The sequence below is a fragment of the Marmota flaviventris genome, chromosome 14 (genome assembly GCF_047511675.1).
Source record: "Marmota flaviventris isolate mMarFla1 chromosome 14, mMarFla1.hap1, whole genome shotgun sequence".
Taxonomy (NCBI): domain Eukaryota; kingdom Metazoa; phylum Chordata; class Mammalia; order Rodentia; family Sciuridae; genus Marmota; species Marmota flaviventris.
Window position 1 is genome coordinate 38,862,961 of NC_092511.1, and position 16,043 is coordinate 38,879,003.

At 38.4% G+C, this 16,043-nt stretch overlaps 1 protein-coding gene across 1 annotated transcript in view; it reads left to right on the forward strand.

The window, feature by feature from the left end:
* Nucleotides 1–16,043, forward strand: part of Ston1 (stonin 1) — a 48,295-nt gene continuing 32,252 nt past the window's right edge. The window contains exon 1 of the mRNA XM_027934324.2: nucleotides 1–52. The gene's annotated coding sequence lies outside the window, so the exon portion shown is untranslated. The remainder of the gene's footprint in view (nucleotides 53–16,043) is intronic.

Consider the following 16,043-nt stretch of genomic DNA (forward strand, 5'->3'; position numbering starts at 1 on the left):
CCTCCCAGTGTGGATGGCGGCGGCTAGAGTCGGAGCCCCAGCTACGCTGCGCGTGAGTGACCAGCCCCGGGGGACAGACGGGGAAGTTTTGGGAGCCCCCTCTCCAGGGTGGGGCCACTCTTAGTTCTCTAGGAAAGTTTGTGGGCGGGATCCCGGGACTCGGGCAACTCCTGGGCTCGCTCGGCGCCCCGACGTGCTGCGTCCCCGTCTTCCTTCAACCTGCACTCGCTGCCCCGTAGGCGCCCCGGGCGGGCAAGGGGGTGGGCCGCGACGGGGCTTCCCCTCCTCACCTCTGCTCTGGGTCCGACTCTAAAGAAAGCAAACTCCAACAGCACCCAAAAGCATCTAGATTCATTTCCCCGAGCGGGGCCGGGGGCTCTACACCCGCGCGCGCGTGGATCCCGGGTCTCCCAGACAGGGGACAGTGGCCCTGCCCTTCAGTCCTCCTTGGGGGCTGTGGATCTCGTCCATCCAGGACCCATCACTTTCTTTCTGGCCCCTATTCTTTGCACTACTGTCTCCTACCCTTTTCCTGGGAGGCCCGTGGCCCCCAGACTTACACCCCTACTGAAATCTTCAGCCTATCCTGTCCCCCCAAAGTGAGGAGCCAGGCCAAGGGGACACAGCCGCAAGCACCGCCACACTTGTCCAAATATTTCCTGCAGGAATAACATTCTCTGGAATTTGGGATTTCAACTTTTGAGGGGTTAGGGTAGTTGAAATCTATTCCTTCTTAGGATTTTACTATTTCTGTTGGTTTGGCATCTTCTTTTTTAACCTCTCCACTGACTCTGCTTTCTTCCAATGATAATAACAAACACCTCATATAATTCGTCTTTCTAAGCCTGAAAGAAAAGAAACAGGAAGAATGATAAAAAGAAGAGAAGAAGAGATTGCCTGCTAAAAATATGGTGCAGAACCTTGTCTCTTGAAAGCCGACTTTGGTCCACTGTTTTGGTAGGAGAAAGAAGCAAGTGTAGCTTGTTTTTAGACTACTCCAAACAAGCTATTAAAGCTGCCTCTAGGCTACAAGTTTTAATTTGCTTGATGGGCAGGGCAGGGCAGGGCTGGGCTGAGCAGAGCAGCGTTTGTTAGCATTCCAGCTTGGCCTTGCCCATCTGCAGGTCTCTGCATTGCTAGCCAGCATCTTTCCACTCCCTTCTCTCTCTAAATAGAAGTTGTGCAAACAAGGCTATGGAAGAGGCTAAAATGAGCAGGACCACAAAGAAAAAACAAAAAACAAAACTCATTTATTAAATCCCCAGGCTGTGGCTTCAACTACAGTCCGATTGGCTGGAAGACATGTTTAGTTCATTGTGGTTTTTATGCTGGTTCTTATTATGGTTGAATCAGTGTTTCCATGACAAGCTAGGTTCTTTGGGTGTTTAGAGGAAGCTTGCTAATTCTCGAATGGGTCTGGGAAAATGGAGTCTAGAATCTGGGATATTCTTTTTAGGGATTGATATGGATTATATTGCAAACCTCTGCTCACTCACCAGAATCAGAGCAGGGGAAGCAGCCAGAGCCTGGTTTACTTCCACATGACCTGGAAGAAAAAGCTTTGCTCACTGTGTGAACAGGAATACAGGGAGTGATGTTGAAATTTTATTGTATGTAAGGAGAACACACTTGTCAAGAACTTTAGCCATTCCCCTTTCTGTACAAACAATCAAGTGATTGTAACAAATGTAGTAGATCAGATTGTGAACAACCCATTAAAACAGGTCAAGGCATTGAACCATTTGGAAATAAAAATTAAAAAAAAATTCATTCAAAGTAAAATAACATTTAAAACAGAATATAATTTACTTATCTCCACTGATCAATTTGACAGTTCTCCATTCTGTGAAACTGTAAGGTTTTACTGTGGTTTCTAAGCTTTATTGATAAGGAAGCATTGTGACTCCATTCAAAAAAATGCCCTTCAGGTTTAAACTTGTTTGGCCCTGTTGCTTAGAAAAACAATGTACTCAGATAAGAATCTTCAGTCTCTTCCTCTTCCTGACATTTTTTTTTTAATTTCCCTCTGAGAATTTCTAATCGTGTATTTAATACCTGATACTATATGGAGAAAAATGTCTTTCTGCCTTGTTCAGCTTTTGCTCCTCTCATGGAATCTTGTTAAACTGGGTGGTTTGGCATTACAGGGGTGGCTTAGCAACCTCACGATAGACTGCTGTGGATGCTGGGATGTCATGAAGGCTACAAAGGGCCCCTGACCTAAGGAGTAAGTGGTTTGAATGGCTAGCTAATAGAAGGCAAGCAGCTCCTATCTGGCCGGGTCAGATGAGTTGCACATACATCAAGTATGGTACCTGCAGAGAGGAAGGAGGGTAGGGATCCTTAAGAAATAAAACAACCCTAAGGAATACCATATGACCTTTAAACACCATGTTGTACAAAAATACTGAACTGTATAAGACATTCTTAGAGTATGGGAGTGAATTTATAGAGCTAGCTATAGATTAGGAAGCACTATTATTTCTCTTTTTGAAAATATAAAAAAATTGGAATTATATGTATTACTATGGATGGTGGAATTACAGGTGCTTTTGATTTTTTTTGTGTGTGTGCTTGGCTATGTTTCTCAATTTTTTTTTACAACAATACTAGTTAATATTTATTGAGCATTAAGCACTGACACCATAGTATGCCATTTTAAAACTCTTTAGGGTAAGTACTGCTATTATGTTTGTTATAGAGATTCAGAAACTAGGATCAGAGGGGTAAATTGCCCAAAGCTGCATAGCTACTAATGCTGGAATTGAATCTTGAATTCAGGTCAGTGGTAAAAGTCTGGGTATCTCAATTTCTACTGTCTACTTTCTCCCTGAACATGTGATATAATAATAATAATAATAATTATTATTATTATTATTTTAACTATAAGGAAAAAGTAGATAGAAAAGGGAAGGAAAAATATTTCATGCTTTAATAAGAACTGATATTTTGATTATTTGCAAAATGTCCCTGCTTTCCACCTCTCTCACCTCCCACTGTTATTTTTCTTTCCTTTGAAAATTGCTCCAGACTTAGTCAGAGGCAGCTCACCTTTCCTTGGGAACCAGTTCTGCATGTGAGAAGTATTCAGAATTCTATGGAGACTTTCCAGCTAGACAGGAGTTCTAGGCACCCTATGGGATTCTGGAATAGTTCCAGTACAAGGCAAGATTTAAAGTAGATTAGGCAAATTCTACCTTCAGAGCTCTGCCAATATGGGCCTTTGTTGTTCTTTGAGGTGTTGGCTAGTGTGAGGGGGAGAAAGACCTGTTTCTGCCATGTTTGTGTTTCTTTATGGCACTTGTGAGGCTGCTACTTCTGAAACCCTACTCCTTTCTTCTGGGTTCATTTTTCTTCATGCCAATGTAAATTTAGAAGCTTTTTTTTTTTTTTTAAATAAAGGATATTTGGCATGTTGTAAAATATTCATATTCCTGAACATGTTTTTGTTTTGCTCTTATTATAAATGAGAGTTTGTCTCTGTGTAGTGTTCTAGACAAAATTATTTTTCCCGAGTCCTTGGAAGATATTTCACCATCATCTTCCTGAATGTATTGCTACTAGTCTGATCACAGATTATTGTCATTTCATTGTAATGTAACCTGTCTTCTCCCTAGATTTTAGGATTTTCTCAAAAATGTTCTATACGTATGTAGGTGTGGATTTATGAAAATGTAATCCTACCCCAAGCTCCGAGAGCATTTGTGATTTTCTAGCTGACTAACCTTGAGCAAATTACTTAACTTTTCTAAGTCTTCCCAGCTATAAAATACAAATAATAATGGTAAACACTTCAAGAGTAATTGAGGAGATAATGCATGAAAAATGTTAGAATAGTCCCTGCCATGTAAGGAAGCGTGAAATAATTGCTTGTGATTACATTCATATTTTTAAAAATTTCTTGGCCTTTTTGAGTTTTATGAGTTTATATAAATGTTAGTCTGTCTACTTGCACACACATTCATAATCCTGTTGAGATTTTTATTGAAATTGCACTCAATTTATAACGACATCTTTATAATACTGGATCTTGTCATCTTTTTTCATTCAGGATTACTGGTGATTACTCCTATAAATCTCTAATACAACTTTTGCTATAATTATTTCTATAGATTTTTTCAATATTTTAAATGATATTCTTTTTCTTATTTTATTTTCTAATTTGTTATTTGCTGGTCCATAGAAATATTCCTGATATTTAAATTTTATTCTTTTATCTAGTATCACCCTGACTTCTCCTATTAGTTTTAAAAGTCTGCATGTAAATATTCTTGATTTTTTAATTTAGATAATCATAAAACAGCAGTAATTTGTCTTTTCTATCCAATTACTTATGACTTCTGTATCTTTCTTATAGCCTTGGGTAGAACCTCCAGTACAATGTTCAGTAGTGACGGTGTTGGAGGATACCTTTAAATTTTGTCTTTAATGTGTACTCTTAAAAGTTCCTCCTTAAGTATGAACTTTTGCTTAAGGTTTTAGTAGATATTTATTAAGAACTTTCCGTCTATTCTTAACATTTCTTAAGTTAAAAATTATACTATGACTGATTTTATATAATGTTTTAATGCCTTTCATGTAAGTTATATAAGATTATCGTATGTTTTTCATTCTTAATATTACAATGTGATTAATGAGTATAATTAAAAATAAAAATTAAGATATAGTTAAAAACATGCATATGCATAGATATATATACATGTACAGATGTACAATCTTTTATTTTATAGGGTATAATATGCTAGCATTTTATTTAGAATTTTTGTGGAAGTTCACAAGTTAAATAATTATTCTATAATTATTATATATAATTATTATATATTTTTTCTCTTGTTCTCATTTTGTTTTTTTAAGTTTATATTAATCCTATTAAGTAAGTGGATAGCTTTTCCTCTTTCATTTATATATTTATATATTTTAAACTCTTTATAAGAGATAAAGACTATCTGTTCTTTAGAAATTTGTTGAGCTACATATGGTTGCCCATACCTGTAATCCCAGCTGCTTCTGAACCTGAGGCTGGAAGATAGCAAGTTTGAGAGCAGCCTTGGCAACTAGGTGAGACCATCTGAAAAGAAAATATAAAAAGGTCTGGGGATGTGGTTCAGTGGTAAAGTGTTCCTGAGTTCAGTTCCTAGTACCAAAAATAAATAAATGAATAAACAAAAGTTTGTTAAGGGGCCAGTCATGGTGGCTCACGCCTGTAATCCCAGTGGTTCGGGAGGCTGAAGCAGGAATGTCATGATTTCAAAGCCAGCCTTAGCAATTTAGCAAGGTCCTGAACAACTCTGCAAGAACCTGTCTCAAAATAAAATATAAAAAGGTCTGAGGATGTGGCTCAGTGGTTAAGCACCCCTGGATTCAATCCCTGGTAACAAAAAACATTAAAACGAATTGTGAAATCATCTGAACCACTTATACAGGGTATTTGTATCAAGTTTCATAAATTATTATTGATTATTAATGAATTTAATTTTTCTATTTTCGATTCAGTTTTGATTGTTTAGTTAAGATGATCCACTTATGTGTTCTTGAATTTATAAACATAAAGTTGTTCATAATTTTCTTTTATGGTTTTATAAGTATTGGTTGTGTCTTACGTTCTTTTCATCATAATATGTTGTGTCAGGGGGCTGGGGATGTGGCTCAAGCAGTAGCGCGCTCGCCTGGCATGCGTGCGGCCCTGGTTCGAACCTCAGCACCACATACAAACAAAGATGTTGTGTCCGCCGAAAACTAAAAAAAAAATAAATAAATATTAAAAAATTCTCTCTCTCTCTTAAAAAAAATAATATGTTGTGTCAGCTCTTTTTTCTTAATTAACATATAGGTCTATTTAATTAGTTTTTTCAAATAAACAGTTTCTTATCCATATTTTTTGTTTGTCATTTGTATTTTTCTGTATTATTTCTGTTTCTAGCTATTTGAGTGGATGCCTAGCTTATTTATTTTTTGTTTTTCAATAAATTAATTAAAAGCTATAAATTTACCAAAGTATTGCTTTAGCCACATTATACATTTAGATATATGATGCTTTCATTATCACTTAGCTCTAAATATTTCTTTTTACTTCTGATACTTCTTTTTAAGCTATAGATTTATTTAATTTTCCATTTTTCAACTTAAATTTTATTTTTACTTTGTTTAAATTATTAGTGATTTTAAATTTAGTTACATTATGAAAAAACAGCATGGTCTGTATAATAGCATATATATATATATATACACACATATTCATAATATATATACAGCATATATATGTATATAATAGCATATATATATATATACACACATGTATATGTGTATGTGTGTATATATATATGTGTGTGTGTGTGTGTATATATATATATATATATATATATATATATATATATATATATATATATTATTTTTTTGGTTAGGACTTCCTTTATGTCCAATAACATGAGTTTACCAAACATTCTGCATGTGCATTAAAAGAAAAATATATTACCTACTTAGATGGTGCAAAATTCTGTATCACTCTGATAGGTCAAATTTTTCCTGTCTTTCCTGCTTTAATGCCTGTTTTCTGAGTTCCCCTAGGTTTCTGGAAAATATTAAAACCCCCCACTCTCATTGTAGATTTGTTAATTTCTTCTTGTGATTCCATCAGTGCTTATGCAAATCCATGATTATTCTTGGTGAATTGCTTCTTTTTCTTCTCCTCCTTTAACTTTACTGGGGATTTAACTCAGGGACACTCTACCACCACCATGCTAAATCCCCAGCTCTTTTTTTTTTTTTTTTAATTTGGAGACCAGGTCTTATTAAAGTGCTGAGGCTGGCCTTAAATTTGTGATCCTCCTGCCTCAGCCTCCTGAGTCCCTGGGATTATAGGTGTGTACAGTCTTTGAATTTCTTTTTCATTTTGCTATGTAATATCCTCTTTGATTTCTATTAATGGCTTTGGTTTGATTTCTATTTTGCTTGGTGTTAATATTGCTATACTTGCTTACTCTTGGTTAGTGTTTTCTTTTTTAAAAATTTTTTTAGTTGTAGATGAACACAATACCTTAATTTATTTATTTTATGTGGAGCTGATGATTGAACCTAGTGCCTCCCATGTGTGAGGCAAGCGCTCTACCATAGAGCTACAACCCCAGCCTCAGTATGTTTTTTTAATATTAACTTTTCTTTAAGAGTTTACTTTAAATATGTATATTAGAAAAAAATCATTTATATGTTGCTTGATTTTTAAAATTTCAACCTGAAAATAATATATTTAAGATTTTTACATTCTTGGTAAAATATATATATTATAATATGCACATATGATATGCATATGTATAATATATGTAGGTATATATTCTATTTCTGCCATGTTTCTTTCTTCTTCCTTCCTTTTTTTTTTTTTTTTTTTTTGTGGGGCTGGGGACCAAACCAAGGGTGCTTAGTCACTAAGTCACATCCCGAGACCTTTTTATTTAAAAATAAAATTTTTTGGCAGTGCTGGGGATTGAACCCAGAGCCTTGTGCATGTGAGGCAAGCACTCTACCAACTGAGCCATATCCTCAGCCCTTATTTTTTATTTTGAGGCAAAGTCTTGCTAAATTGCTGAGACTGGCTTTGAACCTGTAATCCTTCTGTTTTAGCCTCCTGAGTTGTTGGGATTATAGGCAAGTTCCATTGAGCCTGGCTTATTTTTTTTGTTTTACCACTTTTGTTCATTCTTTTTTCTTCTTTTCCTTTTGTTTTTGAATTGATCAAGTTTTGCATATTTCTGTCAACTGTTTTGAAAGATGTATATTTGTATTTTTTAATAGTATCCTCCAATTTCTAGCATGTGTATTTAACAAAGTGTAGTCAATTTCTTTATTTTCTTCTAAATGATGCAGTGATTTTAGATGACTTTAGATTTGATCTGCCCCTCTTCCACATTGTCTAAACTCTTCCAATTTCTCCCTACTTACTGTCACAAAGGTTGGTCATTATTTCCTTCCTTCCTATAACCAACATTTGTTTAACTTTACTGATTTCTTTCTCTGGATTGCTTCTTGCATACCATTGCTTACCTCTTCTTTACTGCTAATTTTTTCAGTAAAGGTCTGGTGTTCTAATACTCAGTCTTGTAATAGTCTTTTATTTTGAGAATGTCTGTGTTGCAGGTCAGTCTTGAGAGGTGATTTGGCAAGGTGTGGAATTCTAAGTAGCTTTCCCTCGACTTCCTGAAGCTCTCATTCCACTACCTTCTAGTTTCAGTCATTCCTAATGAAATATCTCTTTTTAGCATGTCGCCCTTTCTTAGGGAATCTGTTTTCTCTCTTGGAGACTTTGCAGATTTGCTTTGCCTTTCACATTCTGCCTTTCTCTCTGATATCCAAGTTGGTCTGTTTTTGTATATCCTCCTTGGAACTCAGTGTGTGCCTTTGTGATGAAGGCTTCTGTCTATTCTCTAGAGGTTTCTCAGTTGTTTTCGCTACAAATTTATTTTAAAATAATTATAATTAAAATAATTGTTGGGCAGTCACTGTAAGTCAGTAATGCTTCTAGGTGTAGAGGAGTAGGACTGAATGTCAGAAGCTAAAAGCCTTTGATCCCATATCCATTACGCTCTCTCATCTCTCCATTTGCAATCCATTAGGCAAACCTTGAACCTTCCCGTCTTATCTAGGGCCTGAAGAAAATTCTCTTTAGTATTGTGTATCTTTTTATCTCTCAGTATACTCTGAGTGGTTTTTTTTTTTTTTAGTTTTATTTCCAATTTATTAATATTTCCTCATCTCCACTTAGTTTATTATTCAACTCATCTATTGTTTTAAAGAAATCAGTGTCTTTTTAAAAAATTTCTAGGATTTCTATTTGGTACTCCATATCTGCCTTTTTCTAATATGATCTTTTTTTATCTTATCATTTCTAAACATTTGAATTTTTTTCAATACTTTATTTTATACTTTAGATATTTATCTCCTTTTTTGACTTTTTAAATGGTGGTTTATTTCCTCCTATGTTTTACATACTCCTCAGGAGTTGTTTTCCAAAGAAATCCTCTGCACTCAGAGGGTTAGCATATCCTTATGAAGTAATTTTACATTTACTTCAGCTGGTGCCCTGTGTGTTTTACTCCAGAATAGCCTTTTTGTGAATTTCTTGGCATAGAGCCCCTGTGTGATCTGGAAGTATGCATTTAAACCTTGTTCTTGCATACAGTTCAAGCCTGGATTTCATATTTTATAGGTCTCTCATTTTCCACTCTTTGCCCAAGCAAATGACAGGTTTTCTTGCTGCTTCCTCTCATTGGTGAATGATGTTTTTCTAGATCTGTTTCACTTATGAAGTAGCCTTTGTGGCCCTCAGCATTGTGCAGGTGCTTCCCCGAGGGCTCCTGCTCTGAGGTGGCCATCACCTGCACTCCCCCATTGCACGCATTGTCATCAAAATCCCAGTGCTCGCCATTCAGGCCTCTGATGTCTCTGGATTTTTCCATGAGTTCTGTGGCTTCAGCTCTCATTCATTGATTGAACTTTGACTTCCCTCTTCGTTGCTGGTACCTAATTATATATAGGTTTTAGAACATATTTTTATTATTATATTTTTTTGTTCTGTGTTCTGAAGTGTTTGGATTAATCAGGAATGGTAATTCTTCTGTCAATCCATCATTGTGAATAAAGTTTTTAACTCCTAATTTTAAAGTTTATTGTGTTATATGTAAAGTAGAATCCAAGTAGGTAAATACATATACCCATTAGGATGTGAATAGGCTGCTCCTGATATTGGTGCTGACATCAGTATCACAGGCACCCTTGCTGTGGTGTCTTGCTGTCTGTCTGGCCACATATTTTCTGTCTAGATGAGATCTGAATTTCCCAAACATGATGCTTTCCAAATGTTGGCCTTTAGAGTCTCCGTAGTAGATTAAGACCTTCAAGAGAAGTTTGCAAAAGGCAGTCTCACTTCAGCACACCATCTGAGTATGATGTGAGCATCCCAACACCTACACTGAAGGGAAATACTGCATGTGAAAGGCCAGTTTTCCCTGTGCTGTGTGAAGCTGCTTTTCTCTCTCTGCTAGGCTGCATGATTATCGTGCCTCTCATGGTAAGAGAGGCATACACTAAGCATTGATTCTTTACTTGCAGCCAACACCATCTCTGAGGACATTGATTGATATCAATGGAGCCTGTTTGTCACGTTTAAAGTAATCTATACAAAGACATCTTCCACCAACCCTTCCAGCAAACCCTGTTCTTTACTTTAAGGAAACCAAACCAGGGTTAGTCCTTGATCTTCTCTGATCCTCACATAAGCTTTAAGTCATAATGGAAAAGAAATGGATTTTGGAGTCAAGTAGGCCTGGATTATTTAATATATCTAAGGCTGTTTTCTTCTCTTATGTAAGACAGTAATGACAAAATCTACCTCAACAGGTTGATCTGAAATTCAGTGAGATGACAGGAAATATATGGGTCAAGTGCTTGGTATATATTAATGTTCACAAATGTTAGTCCCCTCCCATTTTGTACCTTCTCTTGCTGGTTCCTTCAAAACTAGGATTGTGCTTTAGAAGGTCTAATAGGGAAGACTTCTGGAGAGAGCTCTTGGTCACACCCCCTATTATCTTCTGTTTTCTTGGTAATCAATTTACTTTTCTTTTGTGTAAGATTTCTTAATGCATTTGTATGCCACTTGGTAGCCCATACAGCCTACTCCTGAACCTTTCTATAGAATACCTATGTGGTTACCTAAGAACGAGGACCCTCTTAACCAGAAATATCTCTTCACTTTATTTGTTGGTGCTCTTCTCCTTTAAGGAAATAAAACTTTTATTACAAAGACCCCAGAGGGAGCCTGTTAAGTGTCAATATTAGAGAGACACTTTTGGGACTAGATTTTCCCAGGAGGGACCCTCCTGAGTCATTCAAGAGTAGGTGATGGAGAGCTGACAGAGAGAAGGTAGCCATAGGAAGAAATACTGAAGGTGTTACTTGAGAATTTCACAAAACCTAAAATGTGCTTATTTTACAACAATCATTATTTGGGTCCTGTGGCATCTGTGTACGACTCAGAGCATGTCAATTTTTGCAAGGGACTTTTTAGAAATAGTAATGACAGTGATAGCTTTGACTGTTCTTAAGCAGAGGGAAAGAGCATTATGAAAACAAAATGATTAAAATTATGGATATGCCTTCATATCTGTGGTCCAGAGCACAAAAATAGCTTTTCCACTGCAGAGCTAAGCCAACAGTTTCATGGAAACAGCATTGAGAATCTAATTTAAAACAGCCATGACCCAGAAATTCAGAGACGGGACTGACATCTTGGCCCCTGTTCATCCCTTTGAATATTTTTTTCCTAGCTCACGGTAATACATATTTGGGGCCAATTTAGAAGGCCTGGAAGATAGTAATTGATGTTACAAACCTTGTTTTTGTTGGCCTCTGTTTAGCATTAATACAAACAGAGAAATATTTTAATCTCAAATCTTTACACCTGAGAAGCTTCCTTAGCGCAGCTCTGGGCCTGTTGCTCCTGTGTGGCTTGAAGCAAAACCTCATGAATTTTGTGAAAGTCTCACTGCTCTGTCATGGCTTCAGTGGAAAGTGTTCAGTTGGGGTCATTCTAAGTAGCACACCAATAGTCAAGTGCTCCTGATTTTTGGAAAAATGATCTTATGAAAAAAAAAAAGGTCAGACTTTCCTGGGAATTAGATGATAATGTCAGGATCCTCCAGTTCCAAGAAAGCTCAGACTTGCCTAGATCAGCATTTTCCTCCAGTAAGAAAATACATTATTTTGGGCTTAACATTATCCTCTTTATTAATCATTTTTTGTCATCTGCAAGAGAGAATGGCACATGTGATGGGGCTTAGCCAGCTTTAAACAGCCCCCTGCCTGTTGGCATCTGCCTCTTTCTCACCCACACAGTCCTCTTTGCTGCCAGATGTTCCTACTTAACTGCTCACACATGCACACCCCCTGTGCCAACTCTGCTGCAGACTCTTACCTCTTGTTGCCTGTCTGACCAGAAGGGCTCCTTTCCCAGATTCTCTTGAGGGTGCTTTATGGGCTGTGTGCAGTGCACTCTGCAAAGGGAGATATGCAGAATCTCCCCACCAGAGACAGCAGGCGCTGGCTGCTTTATTGGTTTCCTATGCTCCCTGTGCTCTTCACTCTATGCCTTTCATCCTGAAACTTTTCTGTTTGTCTTGGTTCAGATGTTGCCTTGCTTAAACTTGATTTCTCTGTGCTTCCTGAACCCTGACTTTATTTGGTTAGGACTTCTCCACCTCCACCGCTCATGCAGTCAGCCACCACTTACTGAGCAGTGACATCACTCTCTGGGGCCACCAGAATCACCAAGGAGAATAATGAGGTGATACTATAGTTCTGCAGAGCTTTGTGGAAATTACCTGTGCCCAGAGAGACATACGTGAAAAATAATTTCTTCTCCCCTGATATATTTCAAACTTGAAGCGTGTAGGGGTCGGAGCCATCAGGTTCAATGTCGGTTTCTCACCTGAATTCTGCCTAGCCTCCTGCCAGGTTTTCCTGCCTTTGGCCTTGCCACCCTCTAATCTGTCCTGTTTTCTGCCAGAGCTTGCTTTCCCAAATTCAAATCTGATCCTGTTTATTCTCTCTTTAAATTTTGCCTCTGAATCCCTATTGTATTTAGAGCAAACACACACTCTTAGCATAATAAAGAATGGCTTCTGTGACCCCACCTGTCTGCCTCCCCAGCTGTGCCTGTCTTCCTTGGCAGGATCAGGCCCTCTCGCCTCCCTGCCTTTGTACTCTCACTCTGTTCTGCCTGATCAGTTCATATCAACTGTCAAGATTCAGCTCAGAGGTCCACTGTTCTTAGAGGTTTTTTCAATTCCCTAGGGCCAGCAGCTTCAGTCCCCCACCACCATTATGGGTAGTTACCACCACCACTCCTGCCAGTCTTGATTAGGCATCTGGGTTTGAGTCCCACAGACGCCTGGGATGGGCTTTATCACATTAACAGCATTCGAGAATGGCCTCTACTAGAAGGAGAATGCCCTGAGGTAGTGGAATATGACTGTTTGACTTGCAGTGGTGTGTAGTTTCAAAAGTGTTTGGTTATTGTTGAGTGGATGTATGCATGCATGAGTTTTTTTCTTTTTCTTTTTTTTTAGGCCAGAAATTTCTTCTCTTTTTTAGACCGAAAGTCCCTGGCTTTTATTTATTTATTTTTCCTTTTCTTTCTTTCTTTTTTTTTTTAGTTGTTGATGACCTTTATTTATTTTTATGAGGTGCTGAGGATCAAATCCAGTGCCTCACGTGCCAGGCAAGTGCTCTACTATTGAGCCACAACTTCAGCCTCATGCATGAGTTTTAATTCACACACACTTGTGCACACAGTGTGATCACACACACTAATATATAGATCCCTGTGGGAACCTTATTTCAGGTCTTACTGAGAGTGTTTACAAAGTGCATAAAAGGTGCTTAGTGAATTTCTGTTGAGTCAAAGAAAGAATGAATGCGGGACTGGGGATGTGGCTCAAGCGGTAGCGCGCTCGCCTGGCATGCGCGTGTCACTGGGTTCAATCCTCAGCACTACATACAAATAAAGATGTTGTGTCCACCGAAAACTAAAAAAAGAAATATTTAAAAAAAAAAGAATGAATGCAACTACACACAAACTATGGAAAATTTATCCCAAAATATATTCAGAAGAGAGGCATAATGTAGCCTTGCTTCTGCTTAACTGAAATAGGAAGAATATGGGGCTGGAAAATAAGATTAGTTTATCTTCTCAGCTCTATTACCATGAGCAAATAATTTTGTCTTTCTAAACTTCTGTTTCCTCATCTGTCAAATGAAATGCCAGAAAAGATAATACTTAATGCCTGCTGAACAGTTTCTAAAGTCAGTCATTATTAGGCCTAAAGATAGATGACCGGCTGCTTTCCATTAAGGGAAATGAATTTGGAGCTGTTATTTTTTTTAATCTCATCACGTGGCATGTCCGAATGGAGTCCTAAGATGGACCGGCATTTGCCTAAATTGGGGCAGGAAGCCAAGTCATTGTAAATCAAACACAAAGCCAGAGGCAGGACCAAGATGCAATGCCCTGAGTAGAGTGGGGACAGCAGTCAGTGTCCCACTGCAGTCTGAGGTCAAAGCTGGCCTGAGGTCATCATCAGGAAAGAAGTGTGGAAGGGGGCTGGGTGGTTTGCTTTTAGGATACACTGAAAATTTGTCCTGCTCTCAGGAAAGTCTCTGGGAAACCCCTACCAGCTGCCTCAAGTTCTCTGGAGGCTGGTAAAGGAAAAAATATTTGGACTTAGGCCTCCAGAGCATCTGGGGAGACCTGGAGGAGGTTAATTTGGGGTTAATAGGAAGGAGAAGAGTTTAATCTTGTCCAAATGAGAATGAAATGAACTAACTTATAACACAATGAGGTCTCTATCGCTTGAAGAGTGTAGTGTATGCAGCCGCTGAATAAATCCTCAGCCAGGGATATTGCATTAAAAATTTCTGAATTATGAAGGTTGAAACTAAATGATGTTAAAAGTTATTTTTTCTCATTCCAAGAGAACCTTTGCTTCTCATGTTCTCAGTGAATCTCATCTAAGTAAACACTCAGGTTTATTTTATTTTTGGGGGGTAATGTGGATTGAACCCAGGGGTGCTTAACCATTGAGCCACACGCTCATCCCTTTTTATTTTTTTATTTTGAGACAGGGGCTTGCTAAGTTGCTTAGGACCTTGCTAAATTGCTGAGGTATCTTCAAACCTGTGATCCTCCTGCCTCAGCCTCTTCAATTCCTGGGATTACAGGAGCACACCACTGTGCCCCGCGTACTTTCAGGTCTCGGTGTTTGAATGTTTCTTGAATTGGACCTTGTGTGCCACGATGTGGCCTGACCAGGACCCCTCGAGGGACATTACACAGTTTGTACAGGTGGTGGGGCTGTTACTTCCTCATTTGCCTCTTGCTCTGAACTGAGCTGTATAAGCAAAGAGCAACGAGTGTAGCTGTTTCTGGTATCTCAGGTGCTGGAAGACTTTGGTTTCTTTCATTCAGCTTTGTCTTCTGGACCCTCTGGGGTAAATTAACCTAGACATTGACTCTCAGGCTTGGGAGACCCTTTCTATACAGGGAACTTCACTAGCATGTCAGCTGGGCTTTTTTTTTTTTTTTTTTTTCTCCTTGGTACTGAGATTGAACCAGGGATGCTTTACCAGCTTTACAACTGAACTACATCCCAACTTTTAAAAAAATTTTAAAAATAATTTTATTTTTATTTTGAGACAGGGTCTCACTATGTTGCTTAGGGCCTTGCTAAGTTGCTGAGGCTTCCCTTGAACTTGCAGTCCTCCTGCCTGAGCCTCCCAAGTTGCTAGAATTACAGGCATGGTCTGTATGCCCAGCTTCAGCCTGGCATTCTCAAGAACCTCATACTTTACCCCAAATGCCTGCTTTCCCTCTTTTCTTTCTTTTTCCTTTTCATTTTTCTTTGTCATCTCCTCTTTCTAACTCTCCATGCTCACTAAAATACTGTGCAGTGTTTTTCTATTCAAATTCTTTGCTCTCCTGGTATCCTGGTGAATAGGAATGTGGGTGGCTTGTAAGCTCTATTATGCACATAAAGCAAAATGCCCTGGGTGGTTAAGTGATGCGGTTAATTCATTGGCAGATCAAGGAGGTCAGGACCCAGGTTTCCTGACTTCTCTCCCAGCCTCTGTCCTGTGGATCACACTGCATTTGCTAACAGCACTGGAGTCACAAAGAGCATCAATTTTATTCTCTGTGTGTGGTCATTGTACCAAAAGAATTTGCCTGGGAAGCAATCCCAGGCCTCCAGAGACTCAGAGTCTGAGACCACACTAAAGACCGTGAATAAGAGTAGCAAGAGCAATAGAAACTTACCTAGTGCTTCATAGGTTTCAAAGAAACCTTCACGTCCATCCCCGTGTATGATGCTCCCCATAGACCTTTGATGTGGAAGAGCACATTGGAGCTTCGTTTTGCAGGCGAAGTGTGGAGTGCGGGCCTCTGGTGGGTGAAGGATGTCCTGAACAGAGATGCTAGCTTCTCATCCGGAAACCTGCCC